General features: G+C 47.8%; 1 pseudogene; it reads right to left on the reverse strand.

The window, feature by feature from the left end:
- Positions 1–16268: 16268 nt before the first annotated feature.
- Positions 16269–19172, reverse strand: LOC147959594 (uncharacterized; annotated as a pseudogene).
- Between the last annotated feature and the right edge of the window lie 6397 nt (positions 19173–25569).

Consider the following 25569-nt stretch of genomic DNA (forward strand, 5'->3'; position numbering starts at 1 on the left):
CCAACAAGAACAACTTCACCAAGAAGACTCCTCCCAAGGCCTTAGTTGTGCAAGAAGAGTAAAATGAGGATGATGAAGATGATGAAGATGATGAGTCGGTTGCCATGGCCTCCGTCGCCATTGCCACAATGTCACGAGTGTCTCTGTTCGACTCACCTAACGAGAGCATCAACGCCAAGTGCCTCATGGCGAAAGCACCAACAAGGTAAACTCCAACATCAAAACTACCATCATTAATCATCCTTCCCCATCGGAGAGCATTAATGAAGTTGAGGGAGCTAATGTGGAGGCTAACGAGTTTGAGGCCTTTATGGGCAAACTCAAGGGAAAATCCAAGAAGCACTTTGTTGCTCTCTTGGAACAACTTGGTGAGGCCAATGACATGATCGAGGCTCACGAAGACACCATCTCAAGGATGGAAGGGCATAGTCGTGACTATGCCGATGAGATTTTTGATCTTTCCAATGCTCTTGAGGAAGAGCGTGGTCTTCGTTTGGCTCTTGAGGAGTCATACAACGTTGATCATGCTAAGTTAGAGAAAGATTATGATCATGCCCTCGTTGTTTCTCGTGTGCTAAATTCCGAGAAGGCCAAACTCGGAGTTGATCTTGCTAGACTCAAAGAGGAGTTTGATATACTTGACAAGGCCCACAAGGCCTTGAAGGGTATTCAGCTAGTCTCAAGGAGTCTCATGATCAACTCCAAGTGAAGCTAACTAAGGAGAAAGCAACTTTTCCTCATATGGTTTTAATTGATAATGCAAATGCTACTAACCCGTGTTGTGAGCATATACATCTTGTTGAGGAAAATGCTAAGTTGAAGGAGCAACTTGAGAGAGGCCTTGCGACTTGCATACAAGGCAAGAAGAAACTCAATGATCTCTTGATCAACCAAAAGGGAGGTGTGGCGAAGGAAGGGGTTGGGTACGTCCCCGACTCCAAAAACAAGAAGAAGAATGACAAGACCAAACGACCTCCTCCCCTCATGCAAACCTTTGTGAGGGCGGGAGAGAGTGTCCCCGAGGAGAAGAAGAAGAACAAAGTCAAGAAGGGCAATGTCACCTCACCCAACAAAGCCGGCGATTTTAATCCTTCTTAGGTGTTGTGCCGTGCTAGTGATGGGCATGTTTATGCCAAATTTGTTGGTTCTCTTCATGAGTACATTGAATGGTCTATTTGGGTTCCTAAGACCCTTGTTACTAACATCAAAGGACCCATTACAAAATGGGTACCTAAAACCAAGCATTGATCTCTTGTAGGTGTTTGGTTCCGGTGGTGGATCATGGTTGCTCGATAGTGGAGCTACAAATCATATGACCGGAAGCAAGGACTTGGTGGTGGACGTGCACAAGGTTCCATCTATGCCCACCAATGTCGAGTGGGGTGACGCCTCATCTTCTAAGGTATTGGGACTTGGCAAGGTTGTCATCTCTCATGATCTCACGATCGAGAAGGTCATGCTTGTTGAGTCCCTTGCATACAATTTACTTTCCGTTCGTCAACTTGCAATCATGGGCTTTGCCACTTTCTTTGATATCGATACCGTGGCCCTCTTGTGGAGCAAGACTCTTAAAGTAGCCTTTGTTGGGCATGTCGAGAACGGTCTATATGTGATTAACTTTTCGGAGCGACCCACTAAGACCGCGACATGCCTAATGGCTAAAGTTGATGTGGGATGGCTTTGGCATCGCTGTTTAGCCCATGTCAATATGAGATCTTTGCAAAGTCTCCTAAAGGGGGACCATGTCCGTGGACTAACGAATGTTAGTTTTGCTAAAGATCGTGCTTGCAGTGCCTGTATCGAAGGAAAGCTACATGAGAAGGCTCACCCTCCCACGACTATCATTTATTCAAAGAGGCCTTTGGAGCTCCTTCACATGGATCTCTTTGGGCCTCCATCCTTTGATAGTCTTGGAGGTAGGAAGTATTGCTTGGTGATTGTGGATGACTACTCAAGGTACACGTGGGTGTATTTCTTCAAGAGGAAGAGCGAGACCCAACAAACCATCATTGACTTTGCCAATGAAGCACAACGTCAACACAATGCAAAGATCTTGACAATAAGAAGTGACAATGGCACCGAGTTCAAGAACTACACCTTGGATGAATTTCTTAGTGATGAGGGAATCAAGCATCAATATTCCGCACCATACACCCCTCAACAAAACGGTGTTGCGAGAGGAAGAACCGGACGTTGATGGATGCGGCAAGGACCATGATGGCAGAGTTCAAGTCTCCGTACAACTTTTGGGCCGAAGCCATCAACACCGCGTGTCATGCATCAAATCGGCTCTACCTCCGCAAGGGTTTGAACAAGACTCCTTATGAGATACTCACCGGTAACAAGCCCAACCTCAAGTACTTCGGGGTATTCGGGTGTAAGTGTTTCATTCTCAAGAAAGGTGTTCGGTTGTCTAAATTTGAGGCTAGAGCTTATGAGGGCATATTTGTTGGTTATGCTACAAACTCTCATGCTTACCGTGTCCTCAATAAATCCATGGGACTTATTGAGGAGACGTGTAACGTGGAGTTTGATGAGAATAATGGCTCCCAAGTGGAGCAAAGTGGCACTTGTGATGTAGGTGATGAAATTCCTCCTCAAGCCATAAGAAGAATGGGTGTTGGTTTCATCCTACCCATTGAGGAACCCCTTGTGGCCAAAGGAGAAGGACAATGCTCCACTCAAGTGGAGCCATCACCAACCCAAGGCCCACACGCTTCTGAAGAACAAAGTGAAGGCCCTCAACCTCGTGAACAAGACCTAGGGCAAGATCATACTCAAGACGGTGTTGACACACCAAGTGATGCCCAAGGTCAAGTTCTCTCCCCCGAGCAAGTTCAAGACCAAGAACAAGTTCATGACAACGCTCAAGATGATCAAGTAACCGCTCCTCAACTCACCACCGAGGAGGAATTAGAGCGTCGTGCCGCCAAAGTTGCTTCCAAGCTCTCCACCAAGGATCATCTCATGATGAATGTGCTTGGAAGCTTAAGAAAGGGGGTAAGCACTCGTAGACAATTAGCAAATTATTGTGAGCATCACGCGTTTGTCTCTTGTGTGGAACCTCACAAGGTCTATGAGGCGCTAGAAGATCCGGATTGGCTCAATGCCATGCATGAAGAACTCAACAACTTCAAGCGCAACAAAGTGTGGAGATTGGTGCCAAGGCCAACGGGGACCCACAATGTCATTGGAACCAAGTGGATATTCAAGAACAAGCAAGATGCCCATGGGATTATCATTCGCAACAAGGCTCGTTTGGTAGCACAAGGCTACTCCCAAGTCGAGGGTATCGACTACGGTGAAACCTTTGCTCCCATTGCTCGTCTTGAATCCATTTGCATGTTGATTGCATATGCTTCTCATCATAACTTTAAGTTACATCAAATGGATGTGAAGAGTGCTTTTCTTAATGGTCCCATTAATGAATTGGTGTACGTCAAGCAACCCCCGGGGTTCGAGGATCCCTACTTTCCCGATCATGTGTATCAACTCGATAAGGCACTCTATGGCCTTAAACAAGCCCCACGTGCGTGGTATGACCACCTTACCGAGTTGTTACAAGACCGTGGGTTTGAAGTTGGGATAATCGACCCCACTCTTTTTACTAAGAAGGTCAAAGGGGAGTTGTTTGTGTGCCAATTATATGTTGATGATATTATCTTTGGTTATCCTAACAAAGCTTTCAATGAGGAATTTGCCGCTCTCATGACCTCAAAGTTCGAGATGTCCTCCATGGGGGAGTTGAAGTTCTTTCTAGGGTTCGAAGTGAAGCAAAGAAGAGAAGGAACCTTCATCAATCAGTCCAAATACACTCAAGACATGCTCAAGAGATTCAAGCTAAGTGACGTCAAGCCGGCTTCCACCCCAATGCCCACCAAGTGCCAACTTGACCTAGATCCCAATGGTAAAGTGGTGGATCAAAAGGTATATCGTTCCATGATTGGATCCTTGCTTTACCTTTGTGCATCTAGACCGGACATCATGTTGAGTGTGGGAATTTGTGCACGGTTTCAAGCCGCACCTAAGGAAAGTCACCATGTGGCGGTCAAACGAATCTTTCGATATTTGGCTCATACCCCAAACTTTGGCTTAGGGTACCCAAGAGGATCAAATTTCAAGCTTGTAGGGTATTCGGATTCCGATTGGGCGGGAGACAAAGTGGATAGGAAGTCCACTTCCGGAGGGTACCAATTCCTTGGTTGCTCTTTGGTAAGTTGGTCTTCCAAAAAGCAAAGTTGTGTGTCTCTCTCGTCCACCGAAGCGGAGTATGTTGCGGCCGGTAGTTGTTGTGCACAACTCTTATGGATGAGGCAAACTTTAAAGGATTATGGTGTCACTTGTGACGAAGTGCCTCTTTGGTGTGACAATGAAAGTGCCATCAAGATTTCTCTCAACCCGGTGCAACACTTCAAGACGAAGCATATTGAGATTCGGTATCACTTCATCCGGGATCACATTAGGCGAGGAGAGATCGAGCTCAACTATGTCAACACTCATGACAACCTTGCAGATATTTTCACGAAGCCCTTGGATGAAGCAAGATTTCGCGAGTTAAGGCATGAGCTAAATATCATTGATTCGAGCAATGTTGCTTGAACCCGTGCACACCCTACCTCGCTCAATTTGTTGTCTAGTTTAGGTGTAGGCATGGACATAGGGGGAGTGTTGTTCTCTCAATGAACTCTCCCTCCCCCCATTATGCATAAATTGATCAAGTCTTTCACTTTAGCCATTGTTGATGGCATGTGTGCTTAAAAGACGAGTTTTGGTCATGGGCCCAAGGTTAAAATCTTCGCGGCGCCATACCTCTTAAACTCAAACATAGGTGGCTTCGGCCACCGCCCTCTCTTGATGAGCGGTTTCTTGACCTCTTGCTGGTGTGTTCTCTTGCTTTTCGTTGCGGGTGGCTTCGGCGCCGTTTTTTTTGAGCTAAGCCATGCTGTCTAGTTGCCGCGGTGTGCTGGGCGGTACTGCCGCGGTTGGTGAGCGGTACTACCGCTGCTAAGCGGTACTACCACTGGTGGTGGACGGTACTACCATGGTAAGTGGTACTACCGCCCCACCAGTGCGGTACTACTGCTGCGGGGCGGGGCCAAGGGGTTTTTATCGGGGCAGGGGGAGGTTTCTTCTCCCTCATACCCATTTGCTCGCCCCCTCGTGTCTCTCCCTCTCTCCAGCACCATTCCGCCGCGGAAGGGCTCCGGTGGATCTCCTCCTCCGGGGCGTTCCTCTCCATTTCCTTCGGTGGAGTCGATCCCCACCACGTCCTTTGCCATGGATGCCGGTGATGACATTTCCGAGCAGCAAGGTCGCTGTATCAACCCCGGGCGTGCCACCTCCAAGCGCTACCGGACCTCAGAGCCTGCCGGTGGTTCCTCGAGCACCCAACCGCCTCCAGCAAGTGCTTCTGCAAGTGTTCCTCCACCTCCACAACAATCGAAGCGAGCCACCAACAAGCCAAAAGGGAAGACTGTGTCTGAGATGAACAACAAGGAGTTTTGGGAGAAGCGTCGCCGCAACCCCTATGCGGTGGACCAAGAACCCACTTTGGTCAACCGCCCGTTCTGGAACCATTTTCAGTTTGCCATCTACTTTGATGTGATCAAGGCCAAGAAGAATCTGTTTGTTGATGTTCGCTCCATTGACACTGATGTATGGAGAAGGACCCAGAGTACTTTGGAGAAGCCCTTCAGATGTGCACTCAGCTGAACATTCTCAGGATCATGCAGTTCAACAAGGACTTCGATGCGGATTTGGTGGCTCAATTCTATGCCACCGTCCATCTTGGAACAGATGGCGACAGGACTCTGACTTGGATGACCAATGGCAAGCTGCTTTCTGTCAAGTGGTGGGCGTTCATGGAGTTACTTGATGTGGTGGATAACGGGCTTGAGACTCCTGTCGGTTTCTGTCCTCACCGCAATGTTACATCCACCCACAAGCAAGCCCTTTGGCCCTACTACACTGTGAAGGTTCACCCTGTCACTGAGAAGAAGACCTACGAGCTGTATCCGTATCTGGACATTCTTCATCGCATATTCCGTGAGACTCTCTTCCCTCGCATTGGGAATCTGGATCAGGTCCACTCCTACCTCGTGGACATGCTCCTTTTCTGTCAGCATGAGAAGGAAGCAAACACTGGAGAGAGCCTGGATATCTCTCATGTCATGTGGTCTGAACTTCTGTCTGCCGTGTCTGAGCGCAAGTGTCCCATCTATGGTCCCTTCATCATGAGGCTCATTGAGAGGGCCTGGGCACAGACTTATCCCAGAGTGCTGCTAGAAACTGGAGATTTGGTTTCTCATGAGATCAAGCGTCTGAGGAAGAAGGACAACTAGACAGCGCCTCACACAGGGGGTCCTTCTACTACTGCTGCCACAGGGGGCCCGTCTGCTGCTGCTGCTGCCATGGGAACTGAGGGTGAGGCTGCTACTGATGCCCACAATGAGGACTTTGGCCACTCCAGTGCAGAACCATCATGGGCCCAGAAGCTCAAGCGCAAGATGAAGAATCTCTTCTGCATGGAGTCCCATGGTCAGTACTTGACTCATGTGGCGGAGAAGAATGCCAGGACGCGCCACAAGGAGATCATGCGTCAGTTGGGCGCCACAGTTGTCAGTGGGTCTGAGGGACAGATCACTGAAGAAGAGGACTGGATTCATCAGAACTGCCACTGGACCGACTCCGTTGCCGAGCAGTTTTCAACTCACGATGCAGATGCAGAGATGTGATGATCACCTGGAGTCGTAGTGTCCCTCTCTGCCCTTTTTGGTGTCTCGCTGCCAAAGGGGGAGAGAGTGTAGATTTGCTTGTTTTGCCTCTTGTGTCGTGCTGCTTGTTTTGCCTCTTGTGTCGTGCTTTGTTTTAGTCTTGTGGTTTCCTATGCGTTTCTCCTGGTTTCCTGTGCGTTTCTCCTGGTTTGGTTTGTTGTGAGACCTAAGTTCCAGACATATGGTGTAAGACATATGCTACCTTTGTTATCTTATCTATGTGTTATGCACCTCAGTACCTTATAACTTGCATGCTTATCCTATCATATATGTGTTCTCATATATCTTGCTTAGGTTGTTGGTCTCTAAAATATAGGGGGAGCCGTGATCCTAGTATGTGTGCCGTGCAGTCCAAAGCACTTATCTAGTGTGCACAACATCTAGGGGGAGCCTGTCTATATTTTAAGAGGCGTGGGTTCTCTTGCATTCTATGTCATTACTCTTTTCTGTGCAAATCCCATATTGTCATCAATCCACCAAAAAGGGGGAGATTGTAAGGGCATATTTATCCCTATGATGTTTTGGTGATTGATGACAATGCATTTGCGGACTAATCGGGTGCTTTGAGTTCTTTCAGATATTCATCTTTCGGCACGAAACGATTATTTCCCTTCGGCGCTCTACTCAAGACGGTGTAGCTTCTTTCGTGACATTGTTGGTGGACTAAGTTTCATAGTAGTCACTGTACTATCAAGAGGGGATCTTCTTCGGTATGGTCTGGGTGGAATCAACACGTACACGTCCTTCTCACACCCACCGTTTCTTTCCGCCTCTCTGGAGCTTCTCTTTTCTCCCCTATCTGTCTTTTCCTGGACCCAGCGGTAGTACCGCGGGCCACAGCGGTAGTACCGCTGAGGCTCACTAAGCGGCAGTACCGCTCCTCGGAGCGGTAGTACCGCTTTATGGCCTCAGCTGCAGTACCGCTGCGGCTCCGTGCTCCTACCGCCTCGACCCTAGTGCGCTCTTTCTCGTGTCTGGGCTTTACGGCACTAGCTGCAGTATAGCGGTAGTACGGCTGAAGCTCAGTAAGCGGTAGTACCGCTCCTCGGAGCGGTAGTACCGCTTGATGGCCTTAGCCGCAGTACCGCTGCGGCTCCGTGCTCCTACCGCCTCGACTCGAGTGCGCATTTTCTCGTGTCGGGTTTTACGGTACTAGCTGCGGTAGTAGTGGCGGTAGTGCTGCTTGTGAGCGGTAGTACCGCCCTACCTCCATGGTAGTACCGCTCTGGGTCCCAGCCCCAGCCCCTTCTCTTCTAGCGCGGCAGTACCGCTGAGGGGGAGCGGTAGTACCGCTTTTGAGCGGTAGTACCGCCCTGCCCCCGCGGTAGTACCGCTCTCTGCGGGGCTGAGTGGGGGGTAACGGTTGGTTTGTTCCCCCCACTATAAAAGGGTGTCTTCTTCCCCCCTTTGACCCACCTCTTCCCCCAAGCTTCATTATTGCCCAAGCACCATTTATTGCTCAAGCTCCATTAAATACTCCAACCCTCCTTTTGCCCGATCTATCTCCCTAGCCAATCAAACTTGTTGATTTGCTCGAGAGTGGTTGAGAAGGCTCCGATCTACACTTCCACCAAGGGATTTTTGATTCCCCCACTCATCCTTAGCGGATCTTGTTACTCTTGGGTGTTTGAGCACCCTAGACGGTTGAGGTCACCTCGGAGCCATATTCCATTGTGGTGAAGCTTCGTGGTCTTGTTGGGAGCCTCCGATTAAGTTGTGGAGTTTTCCCCAACCTTGTTTGTAAAGTTTCGGTCGCCGCCTTCAAGGGCACCAATAGTGGAATCATGGCATCTCGCATTGTGTGAGGGCGTGAGGAGAATACGGTGGCCCTAGTGGCTTCTTGGGGAGCATTGTGCCTCCACACCGCTCCAACGGAGACATACTTCCCCTCAAAAGGAAGGAACTTCGGTAACACATCCTCGTCTTCACCGGATCCACTCTTGGTTATATCTTACCTTTACTTGCGCAAGATCTTTAGTGTTTGTTCCCTTGCTTGCTTGTGTGCTTGTTGTTGTTGCATCATATAGGTTGTTCACCTAGTTGCACATCTAGACAACCTACTTTGATGCGAAGGTTAATTTGGTAAAGAAAAGCTAAAAATTGGTAGTTGCCTATTCACCCACCCTTCTCTAGTCAACCATATCGATCCTTTCAGCTTTCATGCTCCAAAGAGTGCTATCTGATCTGAAATTCCAGACAAGTGTTAATTTCACTAAGTCTGAAATCTGTTTACCAAATGCATTTTTTCCATGCTTGTTTGAACCTGTTAATGGATGAATTGGACGTAGCTCAGTGCTAGTCTTTTGTTAAGCATCATGAATGGATCCCTGCCATGTATTTTGATGCCATGTTTGAGTGCTGTAGCATGTTCATCTTGTTGCATTTAGATGACTTCTTGCTGTAAATCGCAGAACGTGGTCATATTTGAATTGCTTGCCATTTCCAAACCGTAACTCCGATTCCGGTGATCTTTATATTGTTTTCAAGCGATTTCATCTCATCTTTCCAGTGGCACACTTGGATTTCCAAGTTGAGGCCAGGTTCATGCATTCCTTGTCAAATCTTACATATGCATCCCATATTGCATCCCGCATAGCATACCATGTTTGCATCATGTTGTTTGAGCCTTGCACGTGGTTGATTGTGTCCTTGTTGCTTGTTTGTCTTGTTTGGGTAGATCCGGGAGACGAGTTCGCTAACGAGGAGCCCGTTGAGTTTGCTTTCGAGGATCCAGTCAACTCTGACAACTTGGCAGGCAAGATGATCATACCCTCGAAATCACTATTATCTTTGCTTTGCTAGATGCTCGCTCTTTTGCTATGCCTATGCTACGATGCCTACCACTTGCTTATCATGCCTCCCAAATTGCCGTGTCAAACCTCTAACCCACCATGTCCTAGCAAACCGTTGATTGGCTATGTTACCGCTTTGCTCAGCCCCTCTTATAGCGTTGCTAGTTGCAGGGGGAGATTGGAGACCGTTCCTTGTTGGAACATTATTTACTTGTTGGGATACCATTATATTGCCTTGTTATCTTAATGCATCTATATACTTGGTAAAGGATGGAAGGCTCGGCCTCTCGCCTAGTGTTTTGTTCCACTCTTGCCGCCCTAGTTTCCGTCATATCAGTGTTATGTTCCCGGATTTTGCGTTCCTTAAGCGGTTGGGTGATAATGGGAACCCCTTGATAGTTCGCCTTGATTAAAGCTTTTCCAGCAATGCCCAACCTTGGTTTTACCATTTGCCACCTAGCCTCTTTTTCCCTTGGGTTTCCGGAGCCCGAGGGTCATCTTATTTAAACCCCCCCCGGGGCCAGTGCTCCTCTGAGTGTTGGTCTGACTGAGCTGCCTGCGGGGCCACCTCGGGGCAACTTGAGGGTTGGTTTTACTCGTAGTTAGTCTCATCTGAGTGTGCCCTGAGAACGAGATATGTGCAGCTCCTATCGGGATTTGTCGGCACATTCGGGCGGTGTTGCTGGATTTGTTTTAACTTGTTGAAGTGTAGAACCGAGATACCGAGTCTCATCGGAATGTCTCGGGAGGAGGTCTATTCCTTCGTTGACCGTGAGAGCTTGTCATGGGCTAAGTTGGGACTCCCCTGCAGGGATTTGAACTTTCTAAAGCCGTGCCCGCGGTTATGGGCAGATGGGAATTTGTTAATGTCCGGTTGTAGATAACTTGAACCTTAACTTAATTAAAATGAATCAACAGTGTGAGTTGCCGTGATGGTCTCTTCTCGGTGGAGTCCGGGAAGTGAACACGGTGTTGGAGTAATGCTTGCCGCAGGATGTCCTCTAGTTACTCGTTCGCGCTTTGCCTCCTCTTCTCGCTCTCTTTTGCGAACAGGTTAGCCACCATATATGCTAGTCGCTTGCCGCAGCTCCACATATTTTCCTTGCCTTACCTTTTAAGCTCAAATAGTCTTGATCGCGAGGGTGCGAGATTCCTGAGTCCCTGTGGCTCACAGATTACTTCCAAACTAGATGCAGGGCCTGATGATTCCGCTCCAGATGACGCGCTTGAGCTCAAGTGGGAGGTCAACGAGGACTCACGCCGATACTACATGTCTTTCCCTGATGATCAGTAGTGGTGCCCAGTTGGGGTGATCGGGACCGTGTCGCATGTTGGGTTATCTTTTATTTTGGCGCCGTAGTCGGGCCATGAGTGTTTGAATGTTGTAATGCTATTTATGTACTTTGATTGACGTGGCGAGTGTAAGCCAACTATGTACCTTCCCCTTTTATTATCTATATTACATGGGATGTTGTGATGATTGCCTAACTTGCGACATTGCTTTCAATGCGGTTATGCCTCTAAGTCCTGCCTCGACACGTGGGAGCTATAGCCGCATCGAGGGCGTTAAACAATCTTACCTACACATCAAAACCACAACGATAGTTTTTCAAGTTGGTGCTGTTTTAACCTTCGCAAGGACCGGGCGTAGCCACACTTGGTTCAACTAAAGTTGGAGAAACTGACACCCGCCAGCCACCTGTGTGCAAAGCACGTCGGTAGAACCAGTCTCGCGTAAGCTTGCGCGTAATGTCGGTCCGGGCCGCTTCATCCAACAATACCGCCGAACCGAAGTATGACATGCTAGTAAGCAGTATGACTTATATCGCCCACAACTCACTTGTGTTCTACTCGTGCAAATAACATCAACGCATAAAACCAGGCTCGGATGCCACTGTTGGGGAACGTAGTAATTTCAAAAAAATTCCTACGCACACGCAAGATCATGGTGATGCATAGCAACAAGAGAGGAGAGTGTTGTCTACGTACCCTCGTAAACCGACAGCGGAAGCTTTATGACAACGCGGTTGATGTAGTCGTACGTCTTCACGGCCCGACCGATCAAGCACCGAAACTACGACACCTCTGAGTTTTAGCACACGTTCAGCTCGACGACGATCCCCGGACTCCGATCCAGCAAAGTGTCGGGGAAGAGTTCCGTCAGCACGATGGCGTGGTGACGATCTTGATGTTCTACCGTCGCAGGGCTTTGCCTAAGCACCGCTACAATATTATCGAGGAGTATGGTGAAGGGGGCACCGCACACGGCTAAGAAAACGATCACGAGGATCAACTTGTGTGTCTAGAGGTGCCCCCTGCCCCCGTATATAAAGGAGAAAAAGGGGGGTGCGGCCGGCCCTAGGAGGAGGCGCGCCGGAGGAGTCCTACTCCAACTGGGAGTAGGACTCCCCCCCTTTCCCTAGTTGGATTAGGATTTGGGGGGAAGGAGGAGAGGGAAGAAAGGAAAGGGGGGGGGGGCGCCGCCCCCCCTCCTTGTCCAATTCGGACTTGGGGGGGGGGAGGGGCGTGCGGCAGCCCCTAGGCCTCCTCTCCTCTTCCTCCACTAGGCCCATTAAGGCCCATTAGGTTACCGGGGGGGTTCCGGTAACCTCCCGATACTCCGGTAAAATGCCGATTTCACCCGGAACACTTCCGATGTCCAAACATAGGCTTCCAATATATCAATCTTTATGTCTTGACCATTTCGAGATTCCTCGTCATGTCCGTGATCACATCCGGGACTCTGAACAAACTTCGGTACATCAAAATATATAAACTCATAATGAAATTGTCATCATATCGTTAAGCGTGCGGACCCTATGGGTTCGAGAACAATGTAGACATGACCGAGACATGTCTCCTGTCAATAACCAATAGCGGAACCTGGATGCTCATATTGGCTCCCACATATTCTACGAAGATCTTTTATCGGTCAGACTGCATAACAACATACTTTGTTCCCTTTGTCATCAGTATGTTACTTGCCCGAGATTCGATCGTCAGTATCTCAATACCTAGTTCAATCTCGTTACCGGCAAGTCTCTTTACTCGTTTCATAATACATCATCTCGCAACTAACTCATTAGTTGAAATGCTTGCAAGGCTTATGTGATGTGCATTACCGAGAGGGCCCATAGATACCTCTCCGGCAATCGGAGTGACAAATCCTAATCTCGAAATACGCCAACCCAACATGTACCTTTGGAGACACCTGTAGAGCTCCTTTATAATCACCCAGTTACGATGTGACGTTTGGTAGCACACAAAGTGTTCCTCCGGCAAACGGGAGTTGCATAATCTCATAGTCATAGGAACATGTATAAGTCATGAAGAAAGCAATAGCAACATACTAAACGATCGGGTGCTAAGCTAATGGAATGGGTCATGTCAATCACATCATTCTCCTAATGATGTGATCCCGTTAATCAAATGACAACACATGTCTATGGTTAGGAAACATAACCATCTTTGATTAACGAGCTAGTCAAGTAGAGGCACACTAGTGACGTTTAGTTTGTCTATGTATTCGCACAAGTATTATGTTTCCGGATAATACAATTCTAGCATGAATGATAAACATTTATCATGATATAAGGAAATAAAATAATAACTTTATTATTGTCTCTAGGGCATATTCCCTTCATCAGGCCCTTATGTGTCTGGAAATAATGACCTATGTCGTCATTCACTTTAATTCCAACACTCCCTTTTTGCGTGAAAGATTCTACTTGGCGTCGCCAAGCTTCATCAAAACCCATCATGCATAAGGCTTGTTGAAGGAAAGGCCATTTGACTTTATCGTACGCTTTCTCGAAATCCACCTTGAAAACAACTCCATCAAGTTTTTTCATGTGAATCTCATGGAGCGTTTCATGAAGGACCACAACCCCTTCGAGGATGTTCCTGTCCGGCATGAAAGCAGTTTGAGTAGGCTGCACCACATCATGCGCAATCTGTGTGAACCTATTCGTCCCGACCTTGGTAATTTTTTTGAAACTAACATTAAGAAGACAGATGATCCTGAATTGCTCGATTCTCACTGCCTCTGTCTTCTTCGGAAGCAAAGTTATCGTTTCAAAATTCAGTTGAAAAAGCTGAAGCTGGCCAGACAATAAATCATGGAACAATGGCAACAAATCTCCTTTAATAATATGCCAGCATTTCTTATAAAACTCAGCCGGGAATCCACCCGGGCCGGGTGCCTTATTATTTTTCATCTGCGAAATAGCCTCAAACACCTCTTTCTCAGAAAAAGGAGCAGCTAAAATATCATTCTCAACAACAGTAAGTTGAGGCACATCCTCAATTCTAGACTCATCCAGCGACACACAGTTATCCTCTGGAGGCCCAAACAACTGCTTGTAATACTCAGTAATGTATAATTTTAGGTTCTCCTGACCAAGAATCGTTCCTTCATCTTGTTCAAGCTGAAAGATCCTCTTCTTTCTATGCTTTCCATTAGCGATCATGTGGAAGATTTGAGTGTTCGCGTCCCCCTGGACTACTCGTTGGACCTTGGCCCGCAGCGCCCACTTTAATTCTTCCTCACGAAGAAGCTCTTTCAGTCTCATCTCGGCGTCGAGATTGGCATGAAGCTCTGAGGCTGGCAGAACCGTGGTTTCTTCTTTAACATCTAGGGACTGAATAAGTGTAAGGAGTTGTTCCTTTTCTACCGTATAAATCCCACTCAGATGCTTAGCCCACCCACGTAGGAAACTTCTTAGGTGCCTATTTATTCTGCCAACGCTCAAGCGCGGACCTACCTCCTGCATCCTTAACCCACTCTCTGGCTATGAGATCAAAGAAGCCTTCTCTCTCAAACCAAGCAAGCTCGAAAGAGAATGAATTTTTATTTCCCAAGTGGGTGGCCTCGCCGAAGTCAAGAAATAACGACGTGTGGTCAGAAATACCACGAGATAGTGCCTGAACTGTTACAAAGGGGAATTTCTGTTCCCATTCGACACTAGCCAGGACTTGATCCAACTTTTCAAACGTCGGATTTGGCATCACGTTAGCCTAGGTAAACTTTCTGCCCGAAAGCTCTATCTCTCTTAGATCCAAGCTTTCAATGATAGTATTAAACATGAACGACCATCTTCCGTCAAAATTATCATTATTCTTCTCATCATGCCTTCTAATAATGTTGAAGTCACCCCCATCAGGATAGGAAGTTGCTCAGAACCGCAAATCCTCACCAGGTCTGCCAAGAAATCCGGCTTTAGTTTGGGCTGTGCGGCACCATATACCGCCACCAAAGCCCAGTTAAACCCATCAGCCTTCGACCGCACCCTAAACTTAACAGCAAAATCTCCCATGACCACACTTCGGACTTCTAGCAGATCACATCTAACCCCGAGTAAGATCCCTCCCGATCTTCCTCGCGGTGGCAGACAATGCCAGTCAAAATCAATACTGCCCAAAAGAGTATTTAGAAATTGTGGAGAAAAGTTGTCTCTACCAGTTTCCGACAATGCGATAAAGTCCAACCTATGCTCAATAGATGCCTCTGCAAGAAACCTTCTTTTAGCCAAGTCTTTTAGACCTCTGCTATTCCAAAAGATTCCTTTCATCTCTCGTCATGGAACTTTTTAGCCGTTCGGATCCGAGCACTCCTACGCACTGCGGAATCCAGGTAGATCTTCCACTTCCATTTGCGTTTAGACATGTTCTTACTCTCTAGCCGGTCCTCACGACCAGGCTCAGAAGTTCGAACTTCAACATTCTCCACACCCTCCTCCTCCTCCTCCTCAGGCCCAGGAAGAGGAGGAGCAAGATCCGCACAAAAATTGTCGAATACCCGGACCCCCAAAGCATCAATATCGAAATCATTCATGGGTTTAACCACAGCTAAGTTGCGAATCATCTCTAACGCCCGCTCTGCCTCTAAATCCAGCATATCATTAACCGAGGTTGAGATTTCACTATCATTACTACCTAGTGAAATTCCTAGCTGGTTTGCATTACTAATAATCTCATCATTAGAAAAATGCAAAATAGAATTAGAGGTATTAACGGACATACCAGTAGTGACCTCAACGCCACAAAGCGTGGCCGCCCTCATGGCGCACCGATGCTGTATGTCATCCACCTCCGGATGATCCTGGAGACGGCTACTCACCCGTCGCCCCACAGAGACCGGATCCGGAATACCACCGAACGCAATCACCTCATCCCGAGTAACCCTGCTCGTTGTGGGGCCTCCTGCCCCACCCCGAACACGCAGCCGGTCAACCTCCATCGACGAACCAGCTGGACCGCCGGAAAGTGAAGGGGCGCTGAGCGGCACTGGCGACGTTGGTCGCGCCCCCACCAAGAGACTCCACCATGCCGGGGGAAGGTGGAACCCGGGCCACCTACCCGATCTCCTCGTCCACCCCAGCCCTTCAGCCAGCAGGGATCACCGGCGCCCCATGAGGGCCGGCCCCCCTAGGCGCCGCAAGAGAAGAGGGCCCCGAAGACACCTGCCCTGAGCCCCCTCTGGACAGCGGAGCTGCCGCCAGCATCATCGGCCCTGCGGAAGGAGAAGAAGGTGCCGAGGCCACCTGCCCCGGATCCCCTCCCGCAGAAACAACCTCGACCACCGAGACCACGTCCACCGCGAGAGAAGAAGAGGGCGCCGAGGCCGCCTGCCCCGAGCCCCCTTCAGAAGACGGAACCGCCTCTTGCAGCTCCGGCATCGCGATAGAAGGAGAGGGAACCGAGATCACCATCCCCGGACCCCCTCCGGGAGAAATACCTCCATCGCCGGGCCCTCGACCTGAGGGGAATCAACGAGAAGGTGGGAGAGAACCTCCTCCTCCTCCCTCTTGATCGGGATCGGCGAAACCCCAAGTAGTGGACTCACAACATCCTCAAAATCCAAAACAGGTAACATGTGCTCAAACTCCTCAACAGACTCCACCCGCTCACTCCAAAGCCTCAGAGGCACAGAAACCGGCTTGAAGGACCCAAAACTCAGAGTAGTCGTAGGCACTGAGGAGGGTGGTACCGTCCCATCCCCTGACGTCTGAGAAATGGTTCCCGGTGCAGTGGACGACTCACATCCAGTACCATGAACCAGCGCCTCCTTAAGCCTCGAACTGTCATCTCCCTCATGCATATTAATATCAGTTCCGTTAACCGCCTCTGCGAACAGACTCTCGTCCTCAAACTCAATCACGAGGTTATAGATCTGGCCTCGATATGCCCACTTGATCACCTCAGGCACGTACTCAATATCCAGAACACTGACCAGCAGTCGTGCTATCCCGTGAGCTCTGGTAAAGTCCATATCCACTCGCTCCGGACGCCCCACCATAATACCCAAGCTAGCCACAACCCTGGCATCTTGCATCGGCTTCGAGGGAGCCCAAAAAAATGCAACCAAACCTGAGTTAGAGGCTTACCCTGAGGCTCAACCCTCTTCCACTCATGAAACTCAAGGACACAATCAGTACCCGGCACTTTGCACATCCCAAAACTCAGAAGTCTCTGTAGTCCTCAACCGAAGGAAACTCGACCCTAAACAGTTTTTCCTCGAGCCTAACAAGCTCCCACTGGAAGTCCCCTGGAGCTAACTCCTTCAGCCTCTACACAACCCGTGTCTCAGAAACCTCTCCTCTGGTAATTTTTACTATCCCAGTGGTCAAACTCAGGGTCTCGTCCGGAACCTCCCTCTCAGTAGGAGACTCAAACAATGTGAGTTCAGCACAGTACACTCCATACATCATGAGAGACGGTGCCTGATCTCGCAAAAACGGACAATCCCCCGTATCATGAGCTGGTTTGCCACAAGTACCACAAAGTTCAGCCACACACTCAGCAATAAAATGACCCTTCCCACCATAGCGGTACCACAACATTTTCTCTTTCTTACGCGCCCACTTGGACGCCCTTTCTGACTCAGCCCTGTCTGTCGCCTCCACTGACGCTGTCAACACGGACTCATTCTTGGGAATCTCAGCGTTAGCTAGTGCCGACACCACCTCCATAGCCTGACCAGACAAGACCGGCTCCGCAACAGACCCATCAACGGTCGTGTGCTCGACAACGGGCGAAGGCGGCTGTCGTGGGCGGTACCGCCCACCTCGACCACCGCGACCACCACGATGACCGCAGAAACCACACCACTGTCGATAGTCTGGGCCAGTCTTCCCCTCAACAAAACCTCCCGGGGGTCCCATAAACAGTCGCTTCGCTGAGCCATCGCTCTGCCAAGCATATCCTCGACCACCACCCATCGACGAGGATCCACAGTGCTGACCAACCCCATATGTGTTGAAACCATCATCTCCCCACTGACCCCGGGGTGCGGCAGAAGAACCGCCAACACCGGAGTTCTGAGGTGGAGGCGGTGCCTGTGAATGCACCGTCCCAGCCCTACTCTGCGACGGCTTGGCGACGAGATGAGCTGGCGGGGCCGGCCGTGGCAGTTGCCCGATCATCAGCCCTGCGTTCCCCGGCGCAGGCGGCCTCGGCGCGGCACCGCCATGGCCTGTAGCGGCATGCCCAAGCAAGCCACCTACAACGGCATTCCCGGCCAAGCTAGGCGCCGGTGGACGGGGCCCAGGAAGCAGCCCACCATGCCCGACCGCAGGACTCGCAACCGAGCCAGTCGCCGGCGGGCGGGCACCGGGGAACGCGCCACCACGGCCCGCAGCCGCACCGGCCGTCGCCGTGCCCCGACCCGCGACCGAAGCCACCGGAGTCACCCCTCCGCGGCCAGACCCAGGGACCGACGGCGGCAACGCGCCGAGGCCACCGCCAGCGCCCGGCGGCGGCGCAGCCCCGACGTATCCTGACCCGGAAGGCACTGCGGGCTTCTTCCCGGGCGGCAGCGCATCACTGCGGCCCGCCATGGCCCCAAGTGGAAGAATTCGCCGAGCACGTCCTCCCCCAGCAGAACGGCGATGTGGACTCCGGTGACGAAAAACCCTAGTGTTCGAGGGAGAGGCTGGGGACGTCGATCGATCTATGCATGCTACGTCACCCACAAAACCGTTCTGGACTGGACCTGACTGGGCCTCATACCCAGCAGTTCCCCGCCCACCAAAACATTGCAGCCCATCCCCCACACACAACCCACTTCGGCCCAGGAGCGTTTTCAAACGCTCCTGGCGAGCCGCCTGGATCGAGATCGCCATGGCCGCTGGCTTCGCCGCCGCGGCCACCTCCGGTGCCGATCTAGGCCCTGCCCGGCATGGCTTCCTTCTACTCTTGACGGTAATCCACGACTCCGGCCGGATCAGATCAAAAAGCGTGAGGTTAGGGAGCCGTACCTTAGGAATGGGGCCCTTCCATGGCCGGACCGTCGCCGCCGACGTCCTCCGATGAACCACGCGTCGAAGCATTTCCGTCTTCTCTCCCGCATCTAGCCCAACCCTAGCCGGATCATCGGGGGGGGGGGGGGGGGCAGAACTTTGTCGATCGTAGTTGCCACTTCATCTTCATCGTAACCTTCATTCAAAAACTCACACAAGAAGTCGAACGGCGTCGGCGATGGCGGAGGTGGCGACGTCTCATCCACGCCCTCTTCTCCATCTTCCTCGTCATCGTCGGCTAAGGCCCAGAACCGGCCGCCCACCCTCCGATGGTCACCGGAGGATGGAGGCGAAGGCCCCGTGGTCGCCCCTCCCGCGCCGCTTCCAGTCGCCCTTCCCATACGTCACTTTTCTGTTCCATCCTTCCTCTTGAGGCCTTTGGGACCATTTCCTAAGCGTGTGCATAGGAAAATTTTGAAATTACTACGTTCCCTAACATGCAGAAGGAGATGAAATGCTTGATTATGAGTCTACACCGGTTCATGACGGTATGGATATTAATATGGTGTATTACTTACCCGCTGAATTTCGTGCTATAGATGAAGAAGGGGAAGTAGCTCAGCTAGATTTTGGTCCTAAAAATGCTATATTCGGGAAGCCAAAAGAACCGGTGAAGCACTTGAAGCCATTGTTCCTTAAAGGTCATATTAATGGATCGCCGGTTGCTAGAATGCTTGTCGATGGTGGTGTTGTGGTGAATCTTATGCCATATTCAGTCTTCAAAAAATTAGGGTTGCGTGATGAAGAGTTAATAAAGACCAACATGGTGCTTAAAGGATTTGAAGGCAAAGAGAAAATTGAAGCCAAAGGTGTAATGTATGTGGAGCTTACGGTGGGAAGAAAAACTTTGGCTACCACATTCTTTGTCACCGAGGTGCAAGGTAACTACAATGTGATATTAGGCCGTGATTGGGTCCATGCAAACCAATGTGTGCCATCTACTATGCACCAGTTTTTGATTCAATGGGTTGATGATGAAGTGGAGGTCACTCATGCGGATAATTCGGCTTGTGTTGCTTTGGCCGATGCATCGGTGGATTGGCAACATCCCAATGCTACTTGCTTGATGGGGCGTGACTTATCAGAATTTGATTTTCTTAGCGCTACAAAATGTGGTTTCATGCCCGTTTCTTTAAAGCCAGTTGGTGATAATCGGCTCGAAGGTATGATGTATTTAAATGGATCCTAACTCACAGTGGTTACAAAAGCGTCTTGTAGAATATTGGTCCAATGAGAACGATATGTATGAGTCCATAGAAGAGTTTGATGATATGGATAAATTAGGACAAGGTTTTACATCAGCCGATCCATTAGAAGAGATAGATATAGGAGATGGTTCAATTCCTAGGCCGACATTTGTAAACGAAAATTTAAGAGCCGATTATAAGGCTAAGTTGATCGAGCTGTTGAAAGAATATGTTTGTTGCTTTGCATGGGAATATCATGAGATGTCAGGTTTAAGCCGAGAGCTAGTGGAGCATCGGTTACCTATAAAGGCCGGTTTTAGACCATACACACAATCGACCAGAAAGTTTAATCCAAAAACGTAAGACCGGATCAAGGAAGAGATCGGTCGTTTGCTTAAAGCTAATTTTATTAGGCCTTGCAGGTATGCCGAGTGGATTTCTAACATTGTACCAGTAGAGAAGAAAGGCTCCGGCAAGTTGAGGGTGTGCATTGATTTCAGAGATTTGAATAGAGCTACACCTAAAGATGAGTATCCTATGCCAATAGCTGATATCTATCTATCTATCTATCTATCTATACCTCTACTAATTACAGACTCCCAATAAATTATCACGTTAATTAGAATTTATGAGCCGTTAATCTGGTGGGACCAGATTATTACGGTGTAGATTCAGTTAACATTTTGCTCCGTGGTAAAAAAAACGCTCCGAAGCACACAATTTTTTTACATCGGCTGTGAAAATGAATCCATCTAAAACACGATTGTACTATTACTAATCACCGATTATTCTGCCCTATCTAAAGCAAATCTTTAAATTTCAAAAAACTAAAGCAAATCTTTAAATTTCAAAAAACTAAAGATCTCTTTCACGACCAAAAAATTGTACCAGCTCATATGCTACAGCCGCATCCTTCCATAGAAACAAAAGAAAAAAAATCCATGCGTCTTTCCTTCGGCCCCGAGCAGCCGCGCCGCCGGAACTTGCGAACCCTGCCGCCACCTCGACTCTTCCGCGTCCGGTGCGACGCCGGCACATCCATCGCATGCCGGTGAGCTCCCCATCGAGTAGTAGCTGTCGCGCCGCTGGAACTTGCGAACCCCGCCGCCACCTCCACTCTTCCGCGTCCGGTGCGACGCCGGCGCATCCGTCGCATGCCGGCGAGCTCCCCATCGAGCAGTAGCTGCCGCACCGCCCACCTACTTTGCCTTTTTCCCGTCCTTCCCTACACTTCTCTCACCTCTCTCTGCCACGCATCCACGGGGACCCCGGGACGCCGCCGGCACGCGGAAATACGCCGCCCCAACTGGATCGATGCCCTGCTCCATCGCCTGCTCTCCTACCATCCGTCCTCACCCCGCCGCCACCTCGACTCTTCTGCATCGGGTGCGACGCCGGCGCATCCCTCGCATGCCGATGAGCTCTCCATCGAGCAGTAGCCACCGCGCTGCCCTCCTACTTTGCCTTTTTCCCATCCTTCCATGCACTTCTCTCACCTCTCTCTGCCTCGCATCCACAGGGACCCGAGGCACCGCTGGCACGCGGAACGACGCCGCCCCAGCTGGATCGACGCCCTGCTCCATCGCATGCTCTCCCGCCGTCCGTCCTCATCTCGAATCGATCATGCCGGTAGCTGTCATTGCCAGATCCTAGCTTGGCCGCCTGCTGAAAGATCCAGCGCCTTTGTGCCTCTCACCGTCGAGGGAGGTAGGAATGACGGAGCCGTGCATGTGTTGGCGCCCATGTGGTGCGTGCTGAGCCACCGCCTTGCGTAGCGGCTATAGTCCTACGGCGCGCCCTGCCTCGAGCAACACACATGGGTGGCGGCTGAGACGTCTGAGGAGCTTCAGCAGGAGGTGGTGATCCAATGGCACTCCTTCCAGTACAACACTAACCTATGCAAAGTGGCCCTTTATTTCCCCTGCCCAGCTCCAATCTTTGATCCGTCCATGCTTGAGGTAATATGTACAGAGAACGAGGCTGCCGAGCCAAATTTGTTGAACGAGGCTGTGAAGTTTGAGGTAATATTGCTGCTACCTTCGTTTTGTTTTTTGGTGATGGTCACCTCTGTATCAACTCAACAGGTAGTATCTATCTGTTAGTGCTATTTCTGCAATTTTGTAAGCCAGATTTGTGCCAAGTGCATTGCATAATATATCTCTAATACGTCCATTGCTATTTCTGAGATCTTCCATCAATGTTTATTACAACAGAAAAATGGTCCTTATCACATATATAGTATGAACTGGCAACTTATATATACGATGGTTGATAAAAATTACTTCAGGGTATCCATTCTGCTATATTTTAGATACTCAACAAAATTTGTGACATCTAATCTGGTAGAGAAAATAGTATGATACATTCTTTTTTCTTTTGCGAATTCAGTCCAAGATATTCTTTTCTTATCTACAGATAATTTCGTATGGATGACTTAGCATTCAACATGATTTAGTTTCCAGCCTGTATAGATTAGTCTTATTATGAGCTACCTATAATTTTTTTAGGCTTTTAGTTTTAGTTATGGTGATGGACTGTGCACATGATTCACAGAATAAAGAACTGCAACAAGCATTAATTCTTACATGCGTGAAGCATTTTACAATAAATTTCCTATTATTCATCAGCTAGCTGAATGAACGGAGACTGTACGACAAGGCGAACAAGCACACTAAATATCACGAGTCATATTAATTCATAGCTATTTTTACAATTGCATTTCACTGGAAGTTTCCTGTTGATTATAATAATATTCACCATAGATATCTAAAGTTTGTGGTTCAATTTATGATCTGCATTGGTCTAGATACTATTGCTAGAAGTTGACGTTGACACCCAGTAAGATCCTCCTGGAGCTGCCTTCTCTGAGCATATCTCCAATCAAGCATCTACTAATTCACATCGTAAATGTTAAATTTGTGATAGGCTTACTATAGACAAATGTTTCTGAATATTATGGTATATCAGATGTTACAGAGTAAATTATCAATTTACTCTACATGATACATTAATCTTTTTTGTTTTTGTTTCTATTCTATTTATGGTGGAAAAATGGTTTCTTCACCATTTGGTTGATGTTAAATTAAAACATTTTTGTATGCCTATCGAATATATGTTAGTTCAACCGATATTCCAAATTACATTTTTATATTGTGCTGCTTATTACAGTTTTTTCCTCCAAGGAAACAACACCAAGGCACCCCATGAGTATTTGTCAGTTCAACTGATATTCCACTTTTGCATATTGTAGTACTTCCATAGTTATTTCATCTCAGGAAACAACACCAAGGCAATATATTTTTTACCCTGTTTATAACAACCTAATTATTTCCAACAATAGAGATTGAGGCTATCTTATTAAATGTTCCTTTTTGCACGCTGTTGATCAGCTACATAATATCCTTCTGATATATGACTAATTTGAAAGAGAAACAAAAAACTTTTCCTAAACTATGAAAGACATCATTATTCTGATTAAAATCATTCTCACAGGTGATGCCATGGCACCATCCATGAGAGTATTAAGGATCCCGAGGGAAAGAGTTGCGATGGGTCGATGGCGCATCTATTCACACCATGGACATTCATTGCCTGCTACTCATGCGACCACTCTGAAGGTAAGGAAGTGTGTATCTTAAGTTCCATGCTGCAGTTAACATTTAATCATATTAATATTATCTCTGATATCCTGGACACAACATAGATTTTACAAGCAAAACTTCATCAAGCTAGATTTGTTGCATGTGCACTGGATGTTGATGTTATTGGGCTAGACTAATTTTGTGTTTTCCCATCATGTTGAAAGTTGTCCCTGATGTGCGTACATTATTAGCTATCATGGAGACGACAAATAGCTGATGTTTGGTAATAGTTACTTCATGGTATGCTGCATATTCCTCTAAATTTGTGAGATTTGAGATAGTAGAAACAACACATCGTGATCTACTGGCCTTGCCTGATGCTTCGTTATTTGAGGACCATGGAGTAAAATGGATCTAATTTCCAGTCTATGTATGATTATTAGTCATTTGATGCGGAAAGTTTTATGATTTCATTATATGTTTAGTACGCTCTTACAGTTTATGCATGCGAATTAACAGAAATAAATTGCACGGACTGTTCTTTTTCTCATAAATGTGAAGCATGTACAACTATTTTTCTATTGCGAAAAAACATTCCTTCCCCCAAGCGAGCCAGCACACAAATAAGAGTTACTCCAAGCTTTTTTCAGAACTGAGTTAGTTATGTTATCCCTACGAATATCTTAGGTTTTAAGTGTCAATCTTCAAATTCTCTACTTTATTAATTTACTTTTTATAAATACTACGAAGACTAAAATTTAAAGAATTAAACCAATAAGTGTATTTAGTGAAGCCAGAGGTCTGTTTGGAATATTCTTAGTGCAAGTCTCACATGAAAGGAGGGATGTCGTTTTTTCATGGCTGAATGGTGCTTTATGAGGCAACAGTCATAATATCAATCAAAGTTGAAGCCTCTGTCTAATCTCCTTTTGCTGTAAAATATTATTTTGTAGTATTCTTAACATAATTAATGTTCACTTCTATTATGCTACCCTTTTATGCACACCATGTTTCTGAATGCAATAGCCCACTACGAAACAGTTAACTATACATCAATTTCTATCGAAGTTAGAAGGAAGTTCCTGCTATTTGTAATTTTATACACCATACGCGTATGAAGTTTCTTATATCTTATTTAACTCTTCTGTAGATGCTGTTCCAAAAGGTTGTAGCTAACACCCAAAAAGCTCCTCAGTAGATATGATCCTCTCCAGCACATCACATGGTGGATCTAGAGGGGCAACCATCAGCTTATGAAAAAGGGCAAATAAATTGCCTGCTGTTGTTCCTTACCAAGAGTAATTTCCCCAGTGCCTAACTTACAATTTGATTTGTTGCATATGATAAGATATCCATGATGTGCATATGCATGATTATTTTTTACATTGAATTCATTTTCCAATATATTTTACATCCATGCGTTCACATATTAGAGGACAAATATGTTGCAGGCTCTTATCTACATGCATGAATGTGAACTCTGTATGCAATGGTAAAGCGGGCTTTATCAGGTGACATGGGCGGGACCTTTCCACATATATACTTCATTAGTTATCACAGTATATATTTTGCCAGCATCTTTGTATTATTGATGAACAGTATATTTCTATTCTAAATTCTTGACTTCATCAAATTTATATTGTTGGAAAAAGGATCATGGAATAGCATGTGACGTGTGTATTATTGTTAGCATCTACCTATTTTGATGCATTGTATTTGCAATTTGCATACATATACCAAGTTTTTCATCAAATATATATGTTGCAGGAGACTGGATGATCGAGTAGCACTCAAGATGGCAAGGTGGTTGAGATTTAGGAACCGTTGTATCTTGAGGACTCATTATGCAGTCGTACGTCGATACATATAGATTTATGACTATTGCCATATAGTCCATTATCTATCTATCTATCTATCTATCTGTCTATCTGTCTATC

The sequence above is a fragment of the Triticum urartu genome, chromosome 7A, assembly GCF_056163025.1.
Source record: "Triticum urartu cultivar PI428250 chromosome 7A, HENAU_Tu73, whole genome shotgun sequence".
Lineage (NCBI taxonomy): Eukaryota > Viridiplantae > Streptophyta > Magnoliopsida > Poales > Poaceae > Triticum > Triticum urartu.